Source organism: Callospermophilus lateralis, unplaced genomic scaffold (assembly GCF_048772815.1).
Source record: "Callospermophilus lateralis isolate mCalLat2 unplaced genomic scaffold, mCalLat2.hap1 Scaffold_432, whole genome shotgun sequence".
In the NCBI taxonomy this organism is placed as follows: Eukaryota; Metazoa; Chordata; class Mammalia; order Rodentia; family Sciuridae; genus Callospermophilus; species Callospermophilus lateralis.
This window is the reverse complement of record NW_027514383.1, coordinates 367,765-390,801: the sequence shown is the minus strand read 5'-3', so window position 1 is coordinate 390,801 and position 23,037 is coordinate 367,765.

Genomic DNA, 23,037 nt, shown 5'->3' with positions numbered 1-23,037 from the left:
CTTCTCTGTACCAGGCCCACAGAAAAGTCTTAAATGACCTTCTCCAGAAATCTTCAACATAGCTGAATTTAGGACTTTCAGCAAAAGAGTCTCTATAAAAGATTTCCAAGTAGATAAACTTCTTCTTTTTGTGTTTCCTTGTTCTACTTGGCCACTGGCTAAAAATATCAGCACTCCTAAGCTAGACACTCCCTTACTAGTTTTTCACAAAATATGTGAACAAGGACTCTGGCATTGAGCTGGGGCTTCACAGAGATGGCTACAATTGTAAGATAAAGAAGTTACCAACTGGGATCCATGGTAACAGTTGGCAGGGGGAAAAAATAAAGGGAATTAAAAGCTCTCCCTAACCCAGGTGTCCTTGAAAAGTTAACTTGCCCAGAACAGAGGAAAAAAACAGAAGAAAAACTGCTTTTTGTGAACTTCTGCAAACTGTGAACTTCTGAGCCCCTTCCCTTACATGTTGGGTACAAAATTCTGAAAATACCTTAACTTGCAGTTCCCGGGATTTAATTGATTAAAACAGAAGTAATGCCCTCTGAATCTGGTTGCAAACAAATAGGACTGTTTCCCTGTCTTTGGTACTATCTTAGGTGCCTTGCCTTGTCTGTCCCTACAACAGTATAATTCTATATACTTAAACATTGTTTATGGTTTCATGAAATGGTCAACAGATGTGATTAATTGTGTAATTGAGCAAATGTTTCCCAGAGTGCTCTATCATGATGCAGGTTCATTTGAAGATCAAATAGGGGGGCATAAAACATGGTTCCAATGGGAACATATATCCCTCACTTTAGCTATCCTATTAAGAATACGTGTTGCTGCAGGGGTGGGCTGAAGGACCACTGCCTTGGTTCATGGTACACAACAAATGACCCAAAGAGAAGCAGCAATAGACCAAAACTTAAAGATAATAGAAACCTCCATCACAGCATTTCAGGAAACTTTATCCTCTCTCTCTGAAGTTGTTTTACAGAACAGTCTAGGATTGGACCTCCTCTTCATGAGACAAGAGGGCCTTTGTTTTGCATTCATGGAAGAATGTTGTTTTAATGCCTACCATACTGGAGTTGTAAAAAAAATCTATGAGTAAATTAAAAAGACGACTTGACGAGCGTCAACGAGAGAAAGAGGGCCAAAAATGGTGGTTTGAATCTTGGTTCATAAATTCCCCCTGGTAAACTACGCATTTATCAACCCTGGCCAGTCCAATAATAATCCTCATATTATTGCTAACTATAAAACCCTGTTTGCTCAACCATGTAATTTATTTTCTCCAAGCTCAAATTGGACAAGTTAAACTTATGGTAATACCCCATTAGCAGACAAATAATGTGACACCCCCCAATAATCACTTTTATGATTAAAAGTAGCCAGAAGAAGAAGTGGGGAATGAAAGGTTAATAAAATATATACTTGTCACTTCCTGGTTTTCTGTATGCTTAACAAAACACTGTTAAAATCTTGAGAAATGTTTGCCAATCTTGTTCCCAGAATGTGCTGTCCCCAACTGAAAAACTGTACTCCCTCACCGGGTTGCATGCAAACTGCCCACTCGCCCTGACACATCAATAAACATGCCTCCCTGCACTCGCAAAAACAAGTATATAAGCTCTCCTTAAGCTGTTCTCAGCGCTCTCTACTCGATTCAAGTGAGCTCTGAGCCCCAGCATGCTGGACCCCCAATAAACCTTTTGCTGTTACATGAGATAGACTCTTGGTGGTCTCTTCTTCCAATGCTCGCCCGACCGTTACTTGGATGATTGAATTTAGAAGAGAACATCCAGTCAAAAAGGGATAGTTGGTAGGATTAGGAATATAGTCTGTAGGTTTTGGAAGAAGAGTGAGAATTGGATTTGGACCAAAAGTTCTTTAGCAATAGGGTTTCGGTTAGAGAGTGAATGTAAATGTCAGCACATGTGAAGAATGAGTCACAATGATGAACTGGGGAAAATATGTAGGAAAGCAGATATCAATAGAGACTTTAGGAAATCAGGCAAAGTATAAAGTGAGTGATTGGATTAGACATTATCAACAGGGTTGTGTTTCAATATATAATCTTAGGAAGAAACAAATATGTAATCACCAATTAGATTGACATTTGAGACGATTAGGCAACCTGGACATGGATGTTTTTAGTAATCCAGGTTCACTTTCTATTTATCCTTTGGTACAGTCATAAGTGTGAATTTTGCATTTTGTGTTCAGAATATTACTTTGATAAAATGTATATGTAGATCAGGTGACATGAGTATTTCTTCCACCATTTCTGGGAGCAATATTTTGAAGACGTATAAATTAGTATTGGGGGTATAAAGAGGTGTACACTGTGTCTATGAATATAGAAGTAATGTATGAATTAACAATACTGTGAATAAATAATTTAACTGATTCCACTTTAAATAATGGATTGATAGAATTGATATCTGAAAATATATAAGAAATCTTATATTGATATAGAATCATTCATTACAACGCGTTATACATCTAATGGTAATATTAGGGTTATATTTTATCATGAAAGGTATGTGAGTTCTGCTTCAAAATTGAGTATGGAAATGGAAAATAATGTGTTTGGAAAGAAGTCTCATGAAAAGACCAGTCAAGAAACATAGAGGAATGCATGTGTTCTGAAGTAGGAAGTGATTGAAAGTGACACAAATGCAAATAATTTTGCTAACTTGTGGATGAAATAAATATCCTATGATTTGCATAAACTGAAGAAATAGTAAAGTACAAGTGTTTAATGAAAATGAACGTCAAAATATACAACATGTCCCATAGTAATCTACTTGGATTGATGTTAAACTGGGTTAGTTACTGTAGAAATATTAGGATTTGTATGCACCATTCACTGATGTTAGTTGTACGTACTGGAAAACAAATATGTATTGCAGGTGGATGAATACTTCTGAGAATAATCTTGTGAAAAGTTGATTATAAATCCACATACATAAATATGAATGAATTTAGGATGTGTAAAAGAAGACACATGTATTTCGTATTTTGAAAAATCTGGAGAGTGTGTGTGTGTGTGTATATATATATATATATATATATATATATATATATATACACATACTCACACACACACACACACACACACACAAACACACACACATAGACAAAAAGAGACATTAAAAAGTAGCAATATATATGCCAATCGAAATTCATGTTGAAATACATATCATCCACAGATCCAAAAATATTTAATATACTGAACATGGATTTGTGTATAATGTTGTTCAACTAGGAAGCTGCCCCATAGGTTAAATTTTCAGTTCCAACAGCATTTAGGAGGAGTGATCTTTTCTCAAAATTTGTATCTGCCAAGTCAGCCACATCACAAGAATGTACATGTGATACCAGCTAGGATTCTATATGTGAATATAAAAATACATGTGCTGAATAGGCTACAGACAAACGGAGACAGGAATTCACATATTTGTTAAATGTAAAAACACATGGAGATCTATGTCAACTAAAAATTGTTAATAACTCCTACCCTATATAATGCAAAAGGCAAATCCAACTATACACCATGCCTCCTCTGAACTGCTTGGATTTCTATTATGTTTGGGTTATTGTTCTCCATCATATTAGGATTAGTAGTCAGAGTCTAGTAGGGAATGGGTTAGTGTCAGGGATTCAGTATTTCAAATGGAAAATTGGAAAATGAATCCAATGTGTATGCAAATATGTGCTACAAAAAAATCGTCCAACTCTCATCCACAACAATGTCTTGACATTACCTTCACCCCAATTAAGACACAATTGGAGGAGAAGAGTTAGAAAATCTGTGAATATATATCAGTAGTAGAATATGCTCAGGAGTTCACAACTTTGGAGGTGGTAGAGCAGTTTCCAAAAGTAAGGGACAGGGTAAACACTCCACAAACATGGAGCTCTGTTGGCCTAAAGACTTCTTGAGAAACTGCCTCTGAGGTTGGGCACTTGAAATATATGTTGTTGTCAGGAGCTTTAGCTTCCTTTGTAGTGAGACCATCAAAGCTGTGTCTGCATCTATATGACATAAAGGACTTGGTTTCTTTTTTTCCAATGAAACTGAGGCAGCAGTGCTGATTTCTCTCTTTGTATGTAAACTGTGGCCACTGGGGGCTAAGTGTCGCCCCATGTGTTTGGTTAGGGTTAATAACAGATTCGATTTGGATTAAGAATCATTCTTAGCAATGAATAATGGTATTGGGAAAGTGTGATATTTACAAGAATATATAGGTGAAATATAAGTATGAAAACAGAAATCTAGGTAAGATTTGAAGCCCAGAATGGCATTGGGCCCTTGATTTGGATACTTAGCTTTGACTTACGTTCTGCACGAATGTCTTAAATAAATCCATATACAATGTCATAGGAACTTGTAAATTGGATGATTAAATGTCATGAGAATATCCAGTCAAAAAGCTATAGTCGGTAGGATTAGGAAGCGTGTCGGTAGGTTTAGAAAGAATAGTGATTATAGGTTTTGGAGGAAATGTTTTTAGCAATAGGGTTTCTGTTAGAGAGTGAATTTAAATGTCAGCACATGTGAAGAGTCAGTCACAATGATAAACTGGAAAAATATTTAGGAAAGCAGATATCAATATTGACATTAGGAAATCAGGCAAAGTATAAAGTGAGTGATAGGATTAGACATTTTCAACAGGCTTGAGGTTGAATATATAATCTTAGGAGGAAACAAATATATAGTCCCCAATAGGATTGACTTTTGAGAGCAGTAGCAACCTGGACAGGAATGTTTTTAGTAATCCATGCTCACTTTTCATTTAGTCTTTTGTACAATCATAAGTGTGACCTTTGCATTTTGTTTCCAGAATATTACTGTGATAACATGTATATGAAGATCAGGTCACATGAGTATTTATACCACCATTTCTGGGAGCAATATTGTGAAGACGTATAAGTTAGTACTGGGGGTACAAATAGGTGTACCCTGTGTCTATGAATATAGAGATAATGCATGAATAGACCATACTGTGAATAAATAGTATAACTGGTTCCAAATTTAAATAATGGATTGAATTGATATCTGAAAATATACAGGAAATCCTATATATATACATTCATTAAAACCAAATATACATCTAATGGTAATAATAGGGTTATGGTTCATCATGAATGATGTGAGAGTTTTGCTTCAAAAGTGATTAGGGAAATCGAAAATAATGTGTTTGGAAAGAAATCTCATGAAAAGACCAGGCAAAAAACATGGAGTTATACATGTGTTCTGAAGCAGGAAGTGATTGAAACTGAAAAAAATGCCTATAAATTTTCGAATTTGTGGATGAAATATATATCCTTTGATGTGCATAAACTGAAGAAATCGCAATGTACCAGTGTTGAATAAAAATGAATTTCAAAATACACATCATGTCCCATAGGAATCTATTTGTGTTGATGTTAAACTGGGTAAGTTCCTGTAGAAATACAAGAATTTGTATGCACCATTCACTGAAGATAGTTCTCAGTACTAGGAATCAATTATGTATTTAAGGTGTGTGAATATTCCTGAGAATAATCTCGTGAAATTTGATTAAAAATACACATGCATGAATATGAATTAATTTAGGGAGTGTATAATAAGACAAATATTTTATATTTTGAAAAATCAGGAGAGTATGTATTCACACACACACAAACACACACACACACAGACTTTAAAAAGTAAAAATATATATGCCAATCGAAATTCACCATGAAATATATATCATTCACAGATGAGAAATTTTTATTTTACTGAACATGGATTTTTGTGTAAAGTTGTTCAACTAGGAAGCTCACCCATTGGTTGAATTTTCAATTCCAGCAGTGTTTAGGAAGAGTGAACTTTTCTAACAATTTGTATCTGCCAAGTGAGCCACCACACAAGAATGTACATGTGATTCCAGGTAGGATTCTATATGTGCATATAAAATTACAGGTGCTGAATAGGCTACAGAGAAACGGAGTCAGGTATTCAAACATTTGTTAACTTTAGAAATACATGGAGAACTATTTCAACAGAAAATTGACTAGATTTATAACTCCTACTCTATAAAATGCAAAAGGCAAGTCCAACTATACAACATGCCTCCTCTAAACTGCTTATATTTCTATTCTGTTTCGGTTTTTATTCTCCATAATATTAGGATTAGTTGTCAGAGTCTAGTAATGTAGTGGTTAGTGTCAGGGATACAGTATTTTGAATAAAAATTTGGAAAATGAATCCAATGTGTATGTAAATATATGCTACACAAAAATCTTCCCACTCTCATCGAGAAAAATGCCTTGACATTACCTTCACCCTAAGTAAGACACAATTAGAGGAGAAGAATTAGAAAATCTGTGAATACATATATTCAAAGGAAAATGCTCAGGAGTTCACAATCTTGGAGGTGGTAGAGGAGTTTCCAAAATAAGGGACAGTGTAAACACTCCACAAACATGGAGCTCCGCTGGCCTAAAAATTTCTTGAGAAACTGCCCCTGTGATTGGGCACTTGAAATATATGTTGTTTTCAGGAGCTCTAGCTTCTTTCTAGTGAGACCATAAAAGCTGGGTCTGCATCAATGTGACCTGGAGGACATTGCATCTTATTTTCCAATGAATATGAGGCAGCAGTGCTGGTTTCTCTCTTTGGAGGTAAACTGTGGCCACTGGGGGCTAAGTGTCTCCCCGTGTGAACTGTGAAGCAATTTGGTCATGATCCACTTTTCGTGGTGTTTCTTGCTGCTGCACTGGGTGTTTGGTATTTGCTTCATGAAATACAAGGAGTTCAACTGGGACACAGTGCTGGAAGGAGTTCTGTCACGTGTGGTGGGTCAGTGTCTGCAGGAGAATGCACCAACCAGGCTTCTATCCACATAGCTTGCCCCCTTGACAATAGCAACCTGATTCTGAACATTGCCCTGAAACCTCTGCATATAATAAGATGCCTTTATATAGAAGGGTCTGCTGGCTGCACCATGTCAGTCACAAGGCATTTGGAATTCAATGGTAGATTCTCATGGCCGTACCACTGATGTTTTATCACACACCTGCCCACCACTGCTCTATGACCACTACTCAAAAGACTCCAACTTACTGGCATCTGTGTTCTACACCATGTTCAGGAAACCCAGTAAAGCAAGGCACTGTCTGATATACTCATGATCAGCAACAGGACATCCAAAGGTTCTCCAGTGCCACCTGGTCATGGTAATTTTAAAAATTTCATGATATTTATGTAACCATTCTCAAAGATGGAGTTGGAGGCATTTTGTGTTTCAATTGTTCAGAAATCATTAAATGGTGAGGAAGCTCTTTTCAATGAAAGCTCTGGAGAACTCTCACAGGCAAGGCTTCCCAAATAGTTGCCAAAAGATCACTTGAAGCCAGGCCCAATGAGGTCTACAATGGGAGGTCCATGTGTGTTTTGACTCTCAATTGTGGCTGCCAAGTCTTTCAGAATAAAATCATGTGATTCTCTGACTGAGATTCCCAATGAACTGTGGAACGCCACCCTGGGACTAGATCTCAGTTTCCAATTGCGACTCTCATGCATGGCCTCCTAAAATCTTAACACAATTCATGGCAATACTTCTCTGAGGTCAGTTGAAGAACTGAGCCTTTATGGGGAATCACACCAGAATTCAACCCAGGTGGAACCAGTCATCTCTCACAATTAAAACCTAAACACTCCCACATGACCCTGATCTTCTTCCATATAGACACTCATCATAACCTCTGGCAGGAGGTCTCCATGAGGGGCGCAGCCCAAGACAGTGTCCAAAATAAGCTGCCTTGCCCCTCATTTGCCTAAAGTCATGTTGGCCTGGACAGCCTTCCTATGAACCAGGAGTGATCAAATACGCCTGCCATTAATACTGCTCCGCTTCTAAAATTTGAGGCCTACTGATTGTGGGGTTTAGATTCTTTTAGGGAATTGGAGGCATGAGAAAACACAAGCACTATGGGCAAGCCACGGCAGAGCTTTGAAGAAACCATTTGACTAAAAGGATCCCTATTCTTCCTTGATAAATGTCAATACCCTAACAGAGGAAGGCAAGAGAGTTCATCCAAAATGACTGCTCTTTTTGCCATTTTGGTTTTGGATGCACATATGGGATTTTTCTTTAGATCAATCAGGTGCTTAGAATCTAAGCCACAGCCTCACACAGGGCCAAGAGGCTGATTCAGAAACATCCCTTTCCAATTCAATTAAGCAAAGAGCCACAAGAGATGCCCATTTATTTCCATTTGAAAACTCTTTTGTTCAGGCTTCCAAAAGTGTTGGCCTGAGGCAAACACCTTCCTGACATTCAGGGCAACAGAACAATATGTAAGTATAAGGCCCAAAGCAGGGTTTCTCCACTGAGATATTCTTGGTCACACTGCTATCTGAGTTTTCTGAGATGCTCGCTATTCCCTTCATCTATCCAGTACATGGCCATGTCACAGACCTTGGAGGTGTTACATATCTTTGACACAAAACCATGAGCCTATTCTTGAGAGTGACCAGAATTGAGGAAGAAATCAGGAACTTAGAAAGATTGCAGGTGTTGCCCATGGATAAGGCAAGCAGCACTCCATTCATAAATTGGGCAGGACGAATGCTGGGAAGCTTTCTACTAGACAGGACACATCCATTGATGCATTCTCTTTTCTAATGTCTACAACCACTAACACAGTGGGATACACAGACATAGAAACACTCACATTGTCAAAGGACTTAAAAGAATCAGTTCATTCTAATCCAAACAAACCGCCTTTCCTACCTATTCTGAGAAAATGACACAAAACCACAAACCCCACCCTAACCCACAAATTCAACTCATTCCCCCAAGTAGGTCTGTGACTATCCGGAGTGTCCTCTGACTTATGGGCCATACTGTGTTCCCACAAAATGGCCTGTCCTGCCTCAGATTTTGTCGCCTTGGCGAACTCTGTGAAGTTGTCAGGAGCCAGCGTTGAGCCACTACCTGCTTTCTCAGGAAAGGCCCCTCTTCAGAGCACTCCTGGCATTTGGCCATCCTCACATTAGTAGGTACCAAGAATGACAGACTCTGTCCTTGGTAAATCCAACAAATGAGCCCACTGGAACTGTTACTGGGACTGGCTCTGGGTGCCTGGCTTCGTGGATCACAAGTTCAGAGAGTTCCATAACCAAGGAAGTTAGGAAGGTCATTCCTTCAGAAACTGAATGAGGTCACTGCCTTGGCAACCACTTTGTCCTAACAGTTGAGATGGAGGCTGCTCCTAATTCCTGAGACACTTTCACAAGTTAGAAGGGTATACCAACCATTGGCACCTGGGAACAGCTCTCCACACAGGCCTGGTTTGGTACATCTCCTCTATGTTAAGGAGAGAGAGTCTGATTCAGACTCAACCCTTCATCCTGACCAGGTTGTTTGCCATGGAAGATGTCTTTTGCTCTCTCCAGTCCTTCATAGCTGCCTACATCTTCTCCAGGGATCATTTCTGCATTGACCTTTGAGGTTTTCAGCAGGTTGAAGATCCCCTACATTCCTGTATTGTAAGAACAATTCTGTCTCTGCTCTTCTGAATACTTAGATTGATGGAACAGTGTATGGTTAGGGTTATTAAAATGTTCAATTAAAACCAAAACACTCCAACATGGCCCTCATATTCTTCCATATAGACACTCATCAGTACCTCTGGGCTAGAGGTTTCCATAAGGGGTGTAGCCCAAGAGAGTGTCCAAAATAAGCTCCCTTGCCCCTCATTTGCCTAATGTCAGGGTTTCCTGGACACCCTTCCTGTGAACCAGGATTGATCAAATAGACCTGCAATTAATAATGCTCTGTTTCTCCATTTTGAGGCCTACTGACTGTGAGGAGTAGATTCGTTATGTGATTTAGAGTCATGTGAAACCCAGGCACCTCTTCCGGTCTTTGAAGAACTCATTTGACCCTAAAAATCCCTATTCTTACATGATGGAGGTCAGGAACCTAATACAGGAAGCAAGAGACTTCATCCACAATTACTGATCTTTTTGCCATTTAGGTTTTGGATGCACACATGGGATCTTTCTTTAGATCCATCAGGTGCTGAAAATCTAAGCCACAGAATCACACAGAGCCAAGAGGATGATTCAGACACATCCCTTTCTAAAGCAATTAAGCAAAGAGCCACAGGTGATGCTCATTCATTTCCATTTGAAAGCAGTTTTCTTCAGGCTTCACAAACTGTTGGTCTGAGGCAAAGACCTTCCTGACATTCAGGTCAACAAAACAGTAGGTAAGCAAAAGGCACAAAGCAGCATTTCTCTACTGAGACTTTACTGGTCACACTGATATCTGAGTTTTCTGAGATGCTCCCCATTCCCTTCAGCTATCCAGTACATGGCCATGTCACAAAGCTCGGAGGTGGTACATATCTTGGACAAAAAAACATCAGCCTATTCTGGAAAGTGGCCAGAATTCAGGAAGAAAACAGGAACTAAGGAAAATAGTAGGTGTTGCCCATCGATAAGGCAAGACACAGTCCATTCATAAATTGGTCAGGATGTGTGCTGGGATGCTTTCTTCTTGTCTGGACACATGCATTGATGCATTCACTTTTCTAATATCTACAACCACGGACAAAGTGGGATACACAGACATAGAAACACTCACCATGTCAAATGACTTATTAAAAACAGTCCACTCCAAACCAAACAAACTGCCTTTCCTACCTATTCTCAGAACATGAGCCAAAACCACAAACTCACATCCACACCCACAAACGCACATCCTTTACCCAAGTAGGTCTGTGACTCTCCAGAGTGTCCTCAGACTGATGGGCCATACTATGTTCACCCGAAATGGCCTGTCTGTCTTAGATCTGGTCTCCTTTACCAACTTTGTAAAGTTGTCAGGAGCCATCGGTGAGTCACTACCTGCTTTCTCAGGAAAGGCCCCTCTTCAGAGCTTTCCTGGCATTTAATCATCCATACATCAGTATGTACCAAGAAAGAATGACTCTGTCTTTGGTAAATCCAAACAAGTGAACCCACTGGGAAAGGGACTGGGACTGTCTCTGGGTGCCTGGCTTCCTGAATCCCAAGTTCAGAGAGTTCCATCACCAAGGAAGTGAGGTAGGTCACTTCTTTCAGGAACTGAATGAGGTCACTGCCTTGGCAACAACTTTGTCTTAACATTTGCTTCCAAGGGTTCCATGAGAGAGGCTGCCTCTGCTTCCTGTGTCACATTCACAAGTTAGAATGGTATACCAACCATAGGCACTTGTGAACAGTCAGAGTCTAGTAGGGTATGGGTTAGTGTCAGAGATTCAGTATTTCAAATATAAAATAGGAAAATGAATCTAATGTGTATACAAATATTTGCTAGACAAAAATTTTCCCACTGTCCTCCAGAACAAGGCCTTGATATTTCCTTCGCCACAAGTAAGACACAATTAGTGTAGAAGAGTTTGAAAATCTGTGAATATATATCTGGAAAGGAAAATGCTAAGGAGTTCACAACCTTGGAGGTGGTAGAGGAAATTTCAAAAGTAAAGGACAGGGTAAACATTCCACAAATATTGAGCTCTGGTGGCCTAATGAATTTTTGAGAAACTGCCTCTTAGCTTGAGACCTTGAAATATTTGTTGTTGTCAGAAGATTTAGCTTCTTTTGTAGTGAGACCATCAAAACTGGGTCAGCATCTATGTTACCTGGAGCACATGGTTCCTAATTTTCTATTGAACATGAGGCAGCAGTTCTGAATTCTCTCTTTGTAGGTAAACTGAGGCCACTGGGGTCTAAGTGTCTAACCGTGTGGTCTGTGAAGCCATTTGGTCATACTCGAATTTTTCTGGTGTTATTTACTGCTGTACTCTGAGATTGGTATTGGCTTCACGAAGTACAAGGAGATAAACTGGGACACAGTGCTAGAGGGAGTAATCTCACGTGTGGTGGGTGAGGGTCTGCAGGAGAATGCACCAACCAAGCTTCTATCCCAAAAAGCTTGCACAAATATCCATAGCAACCTGATTCTGAACATTGCCCTGAAACCTCTCCATATAACAAGATCCCTTTAATTGTAAGTGTCTTCTGGCTGCACCATGTCAGTCACAAGTCATTTGGAAGCCAATGGAAGATCCATGTGGCCCCACGACAGATGTTTTATCATACACCTGCCAACCACTGCTCTAGGCCCACTACTAAGCAGGCTCCAACTTTCTGGAATCTGTGTTCTACAACATTTTCATTAAACCCAGTCAATCAGGGCACTATCTGGTATACTCGTGATCAGCAACCGACATAAAAAGGTTCTCCAGTGCCACCTGTTCATAGGAATTTCAAAAATTTCATGGTATTTATCTAGCCAATTTTTAAGGATGAAGTTGGAGGCACTGTGGGTTTCAATTCATTCAGGAACCATTAAATAGTGAGGAAGCTCATTTCAATGAAAGCTCGGGAGAACTCTCACAGGCAAGGCTTTCCAAAGAGTGGCCAAAAGGTCAAATGAAGCCAGGCCCATTGAGGTCTACAATTGAGGTCCATGTGTGTTTTGACTCTCAATTATGGCTGCCAAGTTTTTCTGAATAAAGTCATGTGATATCCTGGCTGAGATTCCCAGTGCTCTTTGGAAAGCCATCCTGGGCCTAGATCTCAGTCTTCAAGGGCAACTCTCATGTGTGGCCTCCTAAATTCCCAACACAATTCATGCCAATACTTCTCTGAGATCTGTTCCAGAACTCAGTCTCTAAGGAGAATCACACAAGAGTTCAAGTCCTGGTTGATCCAAGAATCTTTTCCAACTGTAACACAGATGACCACAATTAAACCAAAACACTCCAACATGGCCCTCATCTTCTTCCATATAGACAGTCAGAATAACCTCAGGCTGGAGGTTTCCATGAGGGGCGCAGCCTAAGACAGTGTCAAAAATAAGCTCCCTTGCCCCTCATTTGCCTAAATTCAGGGTGGCTTGGAAACCTTTCCTCTGAACTAGGAGTGATCAAATAGGCCTGTCATTAATACTGCTCTACTTCTCCAATTTGAGGCCTACTCTCTGTAGGTTATAGATTCTTTATGTGAAGTGGGGTCATGAGAAAACCCAAGCACCTATGGGCTTTGAAGGGCTTTGAAGAACCCATTTGAGTGAATCGAGGAGTTGGATCAAAAGTACTTTATATATAGGGTTTTGGTTAGAGAGTGAATGTAAATGTCAGCATATGTGAAGAGTCAGCAACAGTGATGAACTGGGGAAAATGTGTAGGAAAGCAGATATCAATAGAGACATTAGGAAATCAGGCAAAGTACAAAGTGAGTGATAGAATGAGACATTTTTAACAGGGTTGATTTTGAATATACAATCTTTGGAAGAAACAAATATGTAGTCACGAATAGGAATGATATTTGAGATCATTAGTGAATCAGGACATGGATGTTGTTAGTAATACATGCTCACTTTCAATATAGGCTTTGGTACAATCATAAGTGTGACACTTGCATTTTGTGTCAGGAATATTACTGTGATGAAATGTATATGTATATCAGGTGACTAGAGTATTTCTTCCACGATTTTTGAAAGCAATATTTTAAAGACTTATTAATTAGTATTGGGGATACAAAAAGGAATACCCTGGGTCTATGAATATAGAGATGATTCCTTAATAGACCAAACTGTGAATAAATAATATAACTGGTTCAAACTTTAAATAATGGATTGAATTGATATCTAAAAATATACAAGAAATCTTATATTGATACACATACATCCATTCCAACCAGTTATACATCTAATGATAATGTTAGTGTTACTGTTTATCATGAAGAGTGTGTGAGTTTTGCTTCATAAATTGATTATGGAAATCGAAAATAATGTGTTTGGAAAGAATCTCACAAAAAAAACAGTCAAGAAACATGGAGGAATACATGTGTTCTGAAGTAGGAAGTGATTGAAAGTGAACCAAATGCCTATAAATTTGTGAAATTGTGGATGAAATGATATATCCTATAATGTCCATAACCTGAAGAAATAGTAATATACCAGTGTTGAATAAAAATGAACTTCAAAAGACACATCATGTCCCATAGGTGTCTACTTGCATTGATGTTAAACTGGGTCAGTTACTGTAGAAATATTAGGATTTGTAAGCACCATTCACTAAATTTAGTTTTCAGTACTACGAAATAAATATGTATTTTAGGTGGATGAATATTTCTGAGAATAATCTTGTGTAAAGTTGATTATAAATCCACATAAACACACATGAGTGAATTTAGGGAGTGTATAATAAGACACATATGATTCATATTTTGGAAAATCTTGAGAGTAGATATCTATATCTATATAGATAGATGGATAGATTGATAGATAATTACATAGATACACACATACACAGACATTAAAATGTAGCCATATATGTGCCATTCGAAATTCATCATGAAATATATATCATCCTCATATTCAAAAATATTCATTTTACTGAATATTCATTTATGCATAATATTGTTCATCTAGGAAATTCACCCATAGGTTGAATTTCTAGTTCCATCAGGATTTAGAGGGAGTGATGTCTTCTCACAATTTGTATCTTCCAAAATAAACGAGCTCACAAGAATGTACGTGTGATACCAGGGAGAATTCTAAATATGCATAAAAAATACATGTGATGAATAGGCTACAGAGAAAGGGAGACAGAAATTTACATATGTGTTAACTTTAAAAACTAATGGAGAAATATTACAATGAAAAGTTGACTAGATTTATAACACATATCCTTGATAAAGCAGAAGGTAAGTCCAAGTATACACCATGCCTCCTATGAAAGGCCTGTATTTTTTTCTGTTAGGATTCTTTTTCTCCATCATATTAGGATTAGTAGTCAGATTCTAGTATGGTATGGGTTAGTGTCAGGGATTCAGTATTTCAAATGGAAAATAGGAAAAAGAATCTAATGTGTATGCAAATATGTGCTACTCAAAAATCTTCCCACTCTCATCCAGAACAATGCTTTGACATTACCTTCGCCCCAAATAAGACACAATTAGTGGAGAAGTTAGAAAATTTGTGAATACATATGTGGAAAGGAAAATGCTCAGGAGTTCACAACCTTGTAGGAGGTAGAACAGTTTCCAAAAGTAAGGGAGAGGGTAAACACTCCACAAACATGGAGCTCTGCTGGACTAATGAGTTTTTTAGAAACTACCTGTGAGGTTGGGAACTTGAAATATATGTTGTTGTCAGGAGCTTTAGCTTCCTTTGTAGTGAGACCATCAACGCTGTGTCTCCACCTATGTAACCTGGGTGACATGGTTCTTTGTTTTCTAGTGAACATGAGGCAGAAGTGCTGAATTCTCTCTTTGTAGGTAAACTTTGGCCACTGTGGTCTAAGTATCTAACCGTGTGGTCTGTAAAGCCATTTGGTCATCCTCCACTTTTGTGGTGTTTCTTACTGCTGCACTGTGAGTTTGCTATTGAGTTCATGAAATACAATAAGTTCAACTGGGACACAGGGCTGGAGGGAGTAATCTCACATGTGGTGGGTGAGGGTCTGCAGGAAAATGCACCAATGTGGCTTCAATCTTTCATAGCTTTTCAACTCGACAATAGCAACCTGATTCTGAACATTGGCAGGAATCCTCTCAATATAAAAAGATGCTTTTACATAGAAGGGTCTGCTGGCTGTACCATGTCAGTCACAAGTCATTTGGAAGCCAAAAGCAGATCCCCGTGGCCCGACCACAGATGTTTTTTTTTTTTTTTTCCCACACCTACACTCCACTGCTCTAGGCCCACTAGTCCGCAGGCTCCAACTTTCTGGCATCTCTGTTCTACACCATTTTCATGAAACCCAGTCAATCAAGGCACGGTCTGGTAAAATCATGATCAGCAATAGGACATGCAAAGATTCTCCAGTGCCACCCGGTCATGGGAATTTCAAAAAATTCATGGTATTTATCTAGATATTTTTCCATAATGAAGTTGGAGGAACTGTGGGATTCAATTTATACAGGAACCATTAAATGGTGAGGAATCTCATTTCAATGAAACCTCGGGAGAACTCTCACAGGCAAGGCTTCCCAAAGAGTGGCCAAAAGGTCACATGAAGCCAGGTGCAATGAGGTCTACAATGTGAGGTCCATGTGTGTGTTGACTCTCAACTATGGCTGCCAATCTTTCAGAATAAAATCATGTGATACCCTCGCTGAGATTCCCAGTGCTGTGTGGAAAGCCACGCTGGGCCTAGATCTCAGTTTACAATGGTGAATCTCATGCGTGGCCTCCTAAAATCCCAACACAATTCATGGCAATACTTCTCGAAGGTCAGTTCCACAACTCAGTTTCTAAGGGAAATCACAACAGTGTTCAAGTCCAGGTGGACCCAGGCATCTCTTCCAACTGCCACACAAATGACAACAACTAAAACCAAAACACTCCCACACGGCCTTCTTCATTTTTTATATAGACATTAATCAAAACCTCTAGCTGGAGGTTTCCATGAAGGGCGCAGCCCAAGACAGTGTCAGAAATAATCTCCTTTGACCCTCATTTGCCTAAAGTCAGGGTGGCCTGGACAACCTTTCTGTGAACCAGAAGTGATCAAAAAGGCCTGCTGCTAATACTGCTCCACTTCTCAAATTTGAGGCCTACTGACGGTCGGGAATAGATTCTTTGTGTAAATTGGAGTCATGGGAAAACCCAAGCACCTATTGTCTAGCCTCTGCAGGGCTTTGGTTAACTCATTTGACACAAATGATCCCTATTCTTACTTAATGGAGATCAGGAATCTTACAGAGGAAGGCGAGAGATTTCATCCACAATGACTGATCTTTTTTTGTTTTCATTTTGGTTTTGAATGCACACATGGGATAATTCTTTAGATCCATCAGGTTCTGACAATCTAAGCCACAGCCTCACAAAAGACCAAGAGGTTGATTCAGACACATCCTTTTCCAAAACAATAAAGCAAAGAGCCACAGGTGATGCCCATTCATTTCTCTTTGAAAACTGTTTTCTTCAGGCTTCACAAAGGGGTGGCCTGAGGCAAAGACTTTTTTGACATTCATGGCAACACAACAATAGGTAATCAAAACGCTCAAAGCAGGGTTTTTCCACTGAGATATTAGTGGTCACACTGATATCTGAGTTTTCTGACATGATCGCCATTCCCTTCAGCTATCCAGTACATGACCATGTCACAGAGCTTGGAGGTGGTACATATTTTGGACAAAAAACCATGAGTCTATTCTGGAGAATAGCCAGAATTCAGGAAGAATCCAGGAACTTAGGAAGATAGTAGGTGTTGCCCATGGATAAGGCAAGCCGCAGTCCATTCATAAATTGAGCAGGATGAATGCTGGGAAGCTTTCCACTAGACAGGACACATCCATTGAGGCATTCTGATTTCTAAAGTCTACAACCACTGAGACAGTGGGATACACAGACATAGAAACACTCACCTTGTCAAATGACTTACTAGAAACAGTCCACTCCAAACCAAACAAACCACCTTTTTTTACCTATTCTCAGAACATGAGAAAATACCACAAACCCACACCCATACCCAAAAATGCACCTCCTTTCCCCAAGTAGGTCTGTGACTATCTGGAGTGTCCTCTGACTGGTAGGCCATACGATGTTCCCCAGAAATGGCCTTTTCTGTCTCAGATCTGCTCTGCTTGGTCAACTCTGTGAAGTTGTCAGGAGGCAGTTGTGAGTCAATTCCTGTCCTCTCAGGAAAGACCCCTCTTCAGAGCTTTCTTGGTATTTGGCCACACTTACTTCAGTAGGTACCAAGAAAGACTGACTTTGTCCTTGGTAAATCCAAAGAAGTGAGCCCTCTGGGACTGGGAATGGCTCTGGGTGCCTGGTTTCCTGGATCCCAAATTAAGAGAATTCCATTACAGAGGAAATAGGTCAGGTCACTTCCTTCAGGAACTGAATGAGGTCACTGCCTTGGCCACCACTTTGTCCTAACAGTTGCTTCCTACAGTCTCCTGACATGGAGCCTGCCTCTACTTCCTGTGATACTTTCACAAGTTAGAATGGTATAGAAACCATAGTCACCTGGGAACAGCTCTCCACAGAGGTCTGGTTTGGTCCATCTTCCCTACATTAAGAAGAGAGAGGCTGACTCAGACACATCCTTTCATCCTGACCGTGTTGTTTGCCATGGAATATGACTTTTTCTCTCTCAGGTCCTTCATAGCTGCCTACATCTTCTTCAGAGGTCATTTCTTCAAGGAATTTGAAATTCTCAGCAGGTGGAAGATCCCCTACCTTCCTTCATTTTTAGACCAACTCTGTCCCTGCTTTCTGTAAAGTGAGATTGAAGGAACAGTGTATGGTTAGGGTTAAAAGCATGTTCGATTAGGCTTAGGAATCATTTTGCTGGATGAATAATTGTATTGGGAAACTGCGATATTTATAAGAATATAGACATAAAATATAAGTATGAAAACAGAAATCTAGAAAAGATTTGAAGCCCAGAAGGGCATTGCACCCTCAATTGGGATACTTAACTTGAATAATGTTCTGCAACGAGGACTCAGATAAATGGATATACAATGGCATAGGACCCAAAACCTCAGATGATTGAATGTAGAAGAGAACATCCAGTCAAAAATGGATAGTCCACAGGATTATGAAGATAATCAGTATGTTTAGGAAGAATAGTGAGTCTAGTAGTTGGACCAAAAGTTGCTTAGCTATAGGGTTTCAGTTAGAGAATGAATGTAAATGTCAGCACATGTGAAGAGTCAGTCACAACGATGAACTGGCGAAAATATAGGGAAGCAGATATCAATAGAGACATTACGAAATCAGGCAAAGTATATAGTGAGTGATAGGATTAGACATTTTCAATAGGGTTCAGTTTGAATATATAATATTAGGAAGAAACAAATATGTAGTCACCATTAGGATTAATATTTGAGAGCATTAGGCAATCTGGCCATGATATTTTTAGTATTCCATGCTCAAGTTCCATTTAGGCTTTGGTAAAACCATAAGTGTGACCTTTGCAATTTGTTTCCAGATTATTACTGTGATAAAATGTATGTGTATATCAGGTGACATGAGTATTTCTTCCACCATTACGGGGAGCAATATTTTGAAAACTTATAAATTAGTACTGGAGATATAAATAGGTTTACCCTGTGTTGATGGATATAGAGATGATGCATGAATAGACCATATTGTGAATAAATTATATAACTAGTTCCAACTTTAAATAATGGATCGTATTGATATCTGTAAATATACAGAAAATATTATATTGATATACATACATTCATTGCAACCAGTTATATATCTAATGAGAATATTAGGGTTACGGTTTATCATGAAGAGTGTGTGAGTTTTGCTTCAAACATGATTATGGAATCAAAAATAACGTGTTTTGAAAGAAGTCTAGTGAAAAGACCAGTAAAGAAACATGGAGGAATATTTGTGTTCTGCAAGGAGGAGGTGATTGAAAGTGAACCAAATGCATATATATATATGAAAACTTGTTGATGAAATGATATATCCTATGATGTCCATAACCTGAAGAAATAGTAATGTACCATTGTTGAGTAAAAATGAATTTCAAAATACACATGATGTCCAATAGAAATCTACTTGCATTTATGTTAAACTGGGTCAGTTACTGTAGAAATATTAGGATTTGTAAGCACCATTCACTGAATTTAGTTTTCAGTACTCGGAAACAAATATGTATTTCAGGTGGTTGGATATTTCTGAGAATAATGTTGTGAAATGTTGATTATAATGCCACACACAGGAACATGAATGAATTTAGGGAGTGTATAATAAGACACATATGTTTCATATTTTGGAAAATCTGGATATATATGTATATATATATATATATATATATATATATATATATATATATATAGAGAGAGAGAGAGAGAGAGAGAGAGAGAGAGAGAGAGAGAGACAAACACGCACACACACACACATTAAAATGTAGCAATATATATTCCAATTGAAATTCATCATTTAAAATAATTCCTCCACATATCCAAGAATATTCATTTTACTGAACATGGATTAATGTATAATATTTTTTATTAGGAAGCTCACCCATTGGTTGAATTTTCAGTTCCATCAGTATTTAGGGGGAGTGATCTCTTCTCACAATTTGTATATTTGAAAATCAGTGAGCTCACAAGAATGTACGTGTGATACCAGGTAGGATTCATTATATGCACAAAAAAAACTACATGTGCTGATAGGCTACAGAGAAAGGAAGACAGGAATTAACATGTGAGTTAACTTTAAAAACTCATGGAGAAGTATTACAATGAAAAGTTGACTAGATTTATAACACATACCCTTGATAAAGCATAAGGCATGTCCTGGTTTACACCATGCCTCCTATGAATGGCCTGAATTTCTATTCTGTTATGTTTCTTTTTCTCCATCATATTAGGATAGGTAGTGATAGTTTAGTAGTGTATGGATTAGTGTCAGGGATTCAGTATTTCAAATGGAAAATAGGAAAATCAATCAAATGTGAATGCAAATATGTGCTAGAAAAAAATCTTCTCACTCTCCTCCAGAACAATGCCTTGACATTAGCTTCATCCCTATTAAGACACAATTAGAGGAGAAGAATAAGAAAATCTGTGAATACATATCTGGAAAGGAATATGCTCAGGAGTTCCCAACCTGGGAGGAGGTACAGAAGTTTCCAAAAGTAAGGGACAGGGTAAAGACTCCAAATACATGGAGCTCTGCCAGCCTAAATATTTCTTGAGAAACTGCCTCTGAGATGGGGCACTTGAAATATATGTTGTTGTCAGAAGATTTAGCTTCCTTTGTAGTGAGACCATCAAAGCTGGGTCTGCATCTATGTGACCTGGAGGATATGGTTTCTGATTTTCCAATGAACTTGAGGCAGCAGTGCTAAATTCTCTCTTTGTAGGTAAACTGGGGCAACTGGTGAGTCTAGGATTTGGACCAAAAGTTCTTTAGCAATACGGTTTCGGTTAGAGAGTGAATATAAATGAAACCACATGTGAAAAGTCAGTCACAATGATGAACTGGGGAAAATATGTAGGAAAGCAGACATCAATAGAGACATTAGGAAATCAGGCAAAATATAACGTGAGTGATAGGATTAGACATTTTCAACATGCTTGAGGTTGAATATATAATCTTAAGAAGAAACAAATATGTAGTCACCAATAGGGTTGACATTTGAGAGCATTAGGCAACCCGGACATGGATGTTTTTAGTAATCCATGTTCAATTTCCATTGATGCTTTGGTACAATCATAAGTGTCACCTTTTCATTTTGTGTCCAGAATATTACTGTGATAATATGTATATGTATATCAGGTGACATGAGTATTTCTTCCACCATTTCTGGGAGCAATATTTTGAAAATTTATAAATTAGTACTAAGGATACTAATAGGTTTACCCTCTGTTGATGAATATAGAGATGATGCATTAATAGACCATAGTGTGAATAAATTATATGACTGGTTCCATATTTAAATAATGGATTGTACTGATATCTGAAAATATATAGGAAATCTTATATTGATATACATACATTCATTTCAACCAGTTATATATCTAATGGTAATATTAGGGTTACCGTTTATCATGAATAGTGTGTGAATTTTGCGTCAAAAATCATTATGGAATCGAAAAAAATATGTTTAGAAAGAAGTCTAGTGAAAAGACCAGTCAAGAAATTTGGGGGAATATATGTGTTCCGAAGAAGAAAGTGATTGAAAGTGAACCAAATGTTTATAAATTTGTGAACTTGTGAATGAAAAGATATACCTTATGATGTCCATAAACTGAAGAAATACTAACGTACTAGGTTTCAATAAAAATGAACTTTAACAAAAACATCATATCCCATTGGAATCTACTTGCATTGATGGTAAACTGGGTCAGTTACTGTAGAAATATTATGATTTGTTAGCACCATTCCCTGAAGTTAGTTTTCAGTACTAGGAAACAAATATGTATTTTAGTGGATGTATATTTCTGAGAATAATCTTGTGAAAAATTGATTATAAATCCCCATACAGGAACATGAACGAATTTAGGCAGTGTATAGAAAGACACATATATTTCATATTTTGAAAATCTGGAGTCTCTCTCTCTCTCTCTCTCTCTCTCTCTCTCTCTCTCTCTATATATATATATATATATATATATATATATATATATATATATATATATATAGACACACAAAAACACACACATTATAATGTAGCAATATATATGCCAGTCGAAATTCATCATGGAAAATAACTCATCCGCATATCCAAAAATATTCATTTTACTGAACATGGATGTATGTATAATGTTGTTCATCTAGGAAGCTCACTCATGGGTTGAATTTTCAGTTCCAACAGCGTTTAGGAGAAGTGATCTCTTCTCACAATTTGTATCTGCCAAGTCAGCCACCTCAGAAGAATGTACGTGTTGAACCAGGTAGGATTCTATTTGTGCATATAAAAATACATGTGCTTAAAAGACTACAGATAAAGAAAGGCAGGAATTCACATATTTCTTAACTTTAAAAACACATGGAGAATTATTTCAACAAATAATTGACTAGATTTATAACTCCTACCTTATATCATGCAAAAGGCAAGTACAACTATACACCATGACGCTTCTGAACTGCTTGTATTTCTATTCTGTTTGGGTTATTTTTCTCATCATATTAGTATTAGTAGTAAGAGTCTAGTAGAGTATGGGTTAGTGTCAGGGATTCAGTATTTCGAATGAAAAATTGGAAAATGAATCCAATGTGTATGCAAATATGTGCTACAAAAAAATCTTCCCCCTCTCATCTAGAACAATGACTTGACATTACCTTTGCCCCAAGTAAGTCACAATTAGTCAAGAAGAGTTAGAAAATCTGTGAACACATATCTGGAATGGAAAATGCTCATGAGTTCACAACCATGGAGGTGGTAGAGGAGTTTCCAAAAGTAAGTGACATGGTAAACACTCCACAGACATGGAGCTCTGGTGGCCTAAACACTTCTTGAGAAACTGCCTTTGAGGTTGGGCACTTGAAATATACGTTGTTTTCAGGAGCTTTAGCTTCCTTTATTGTG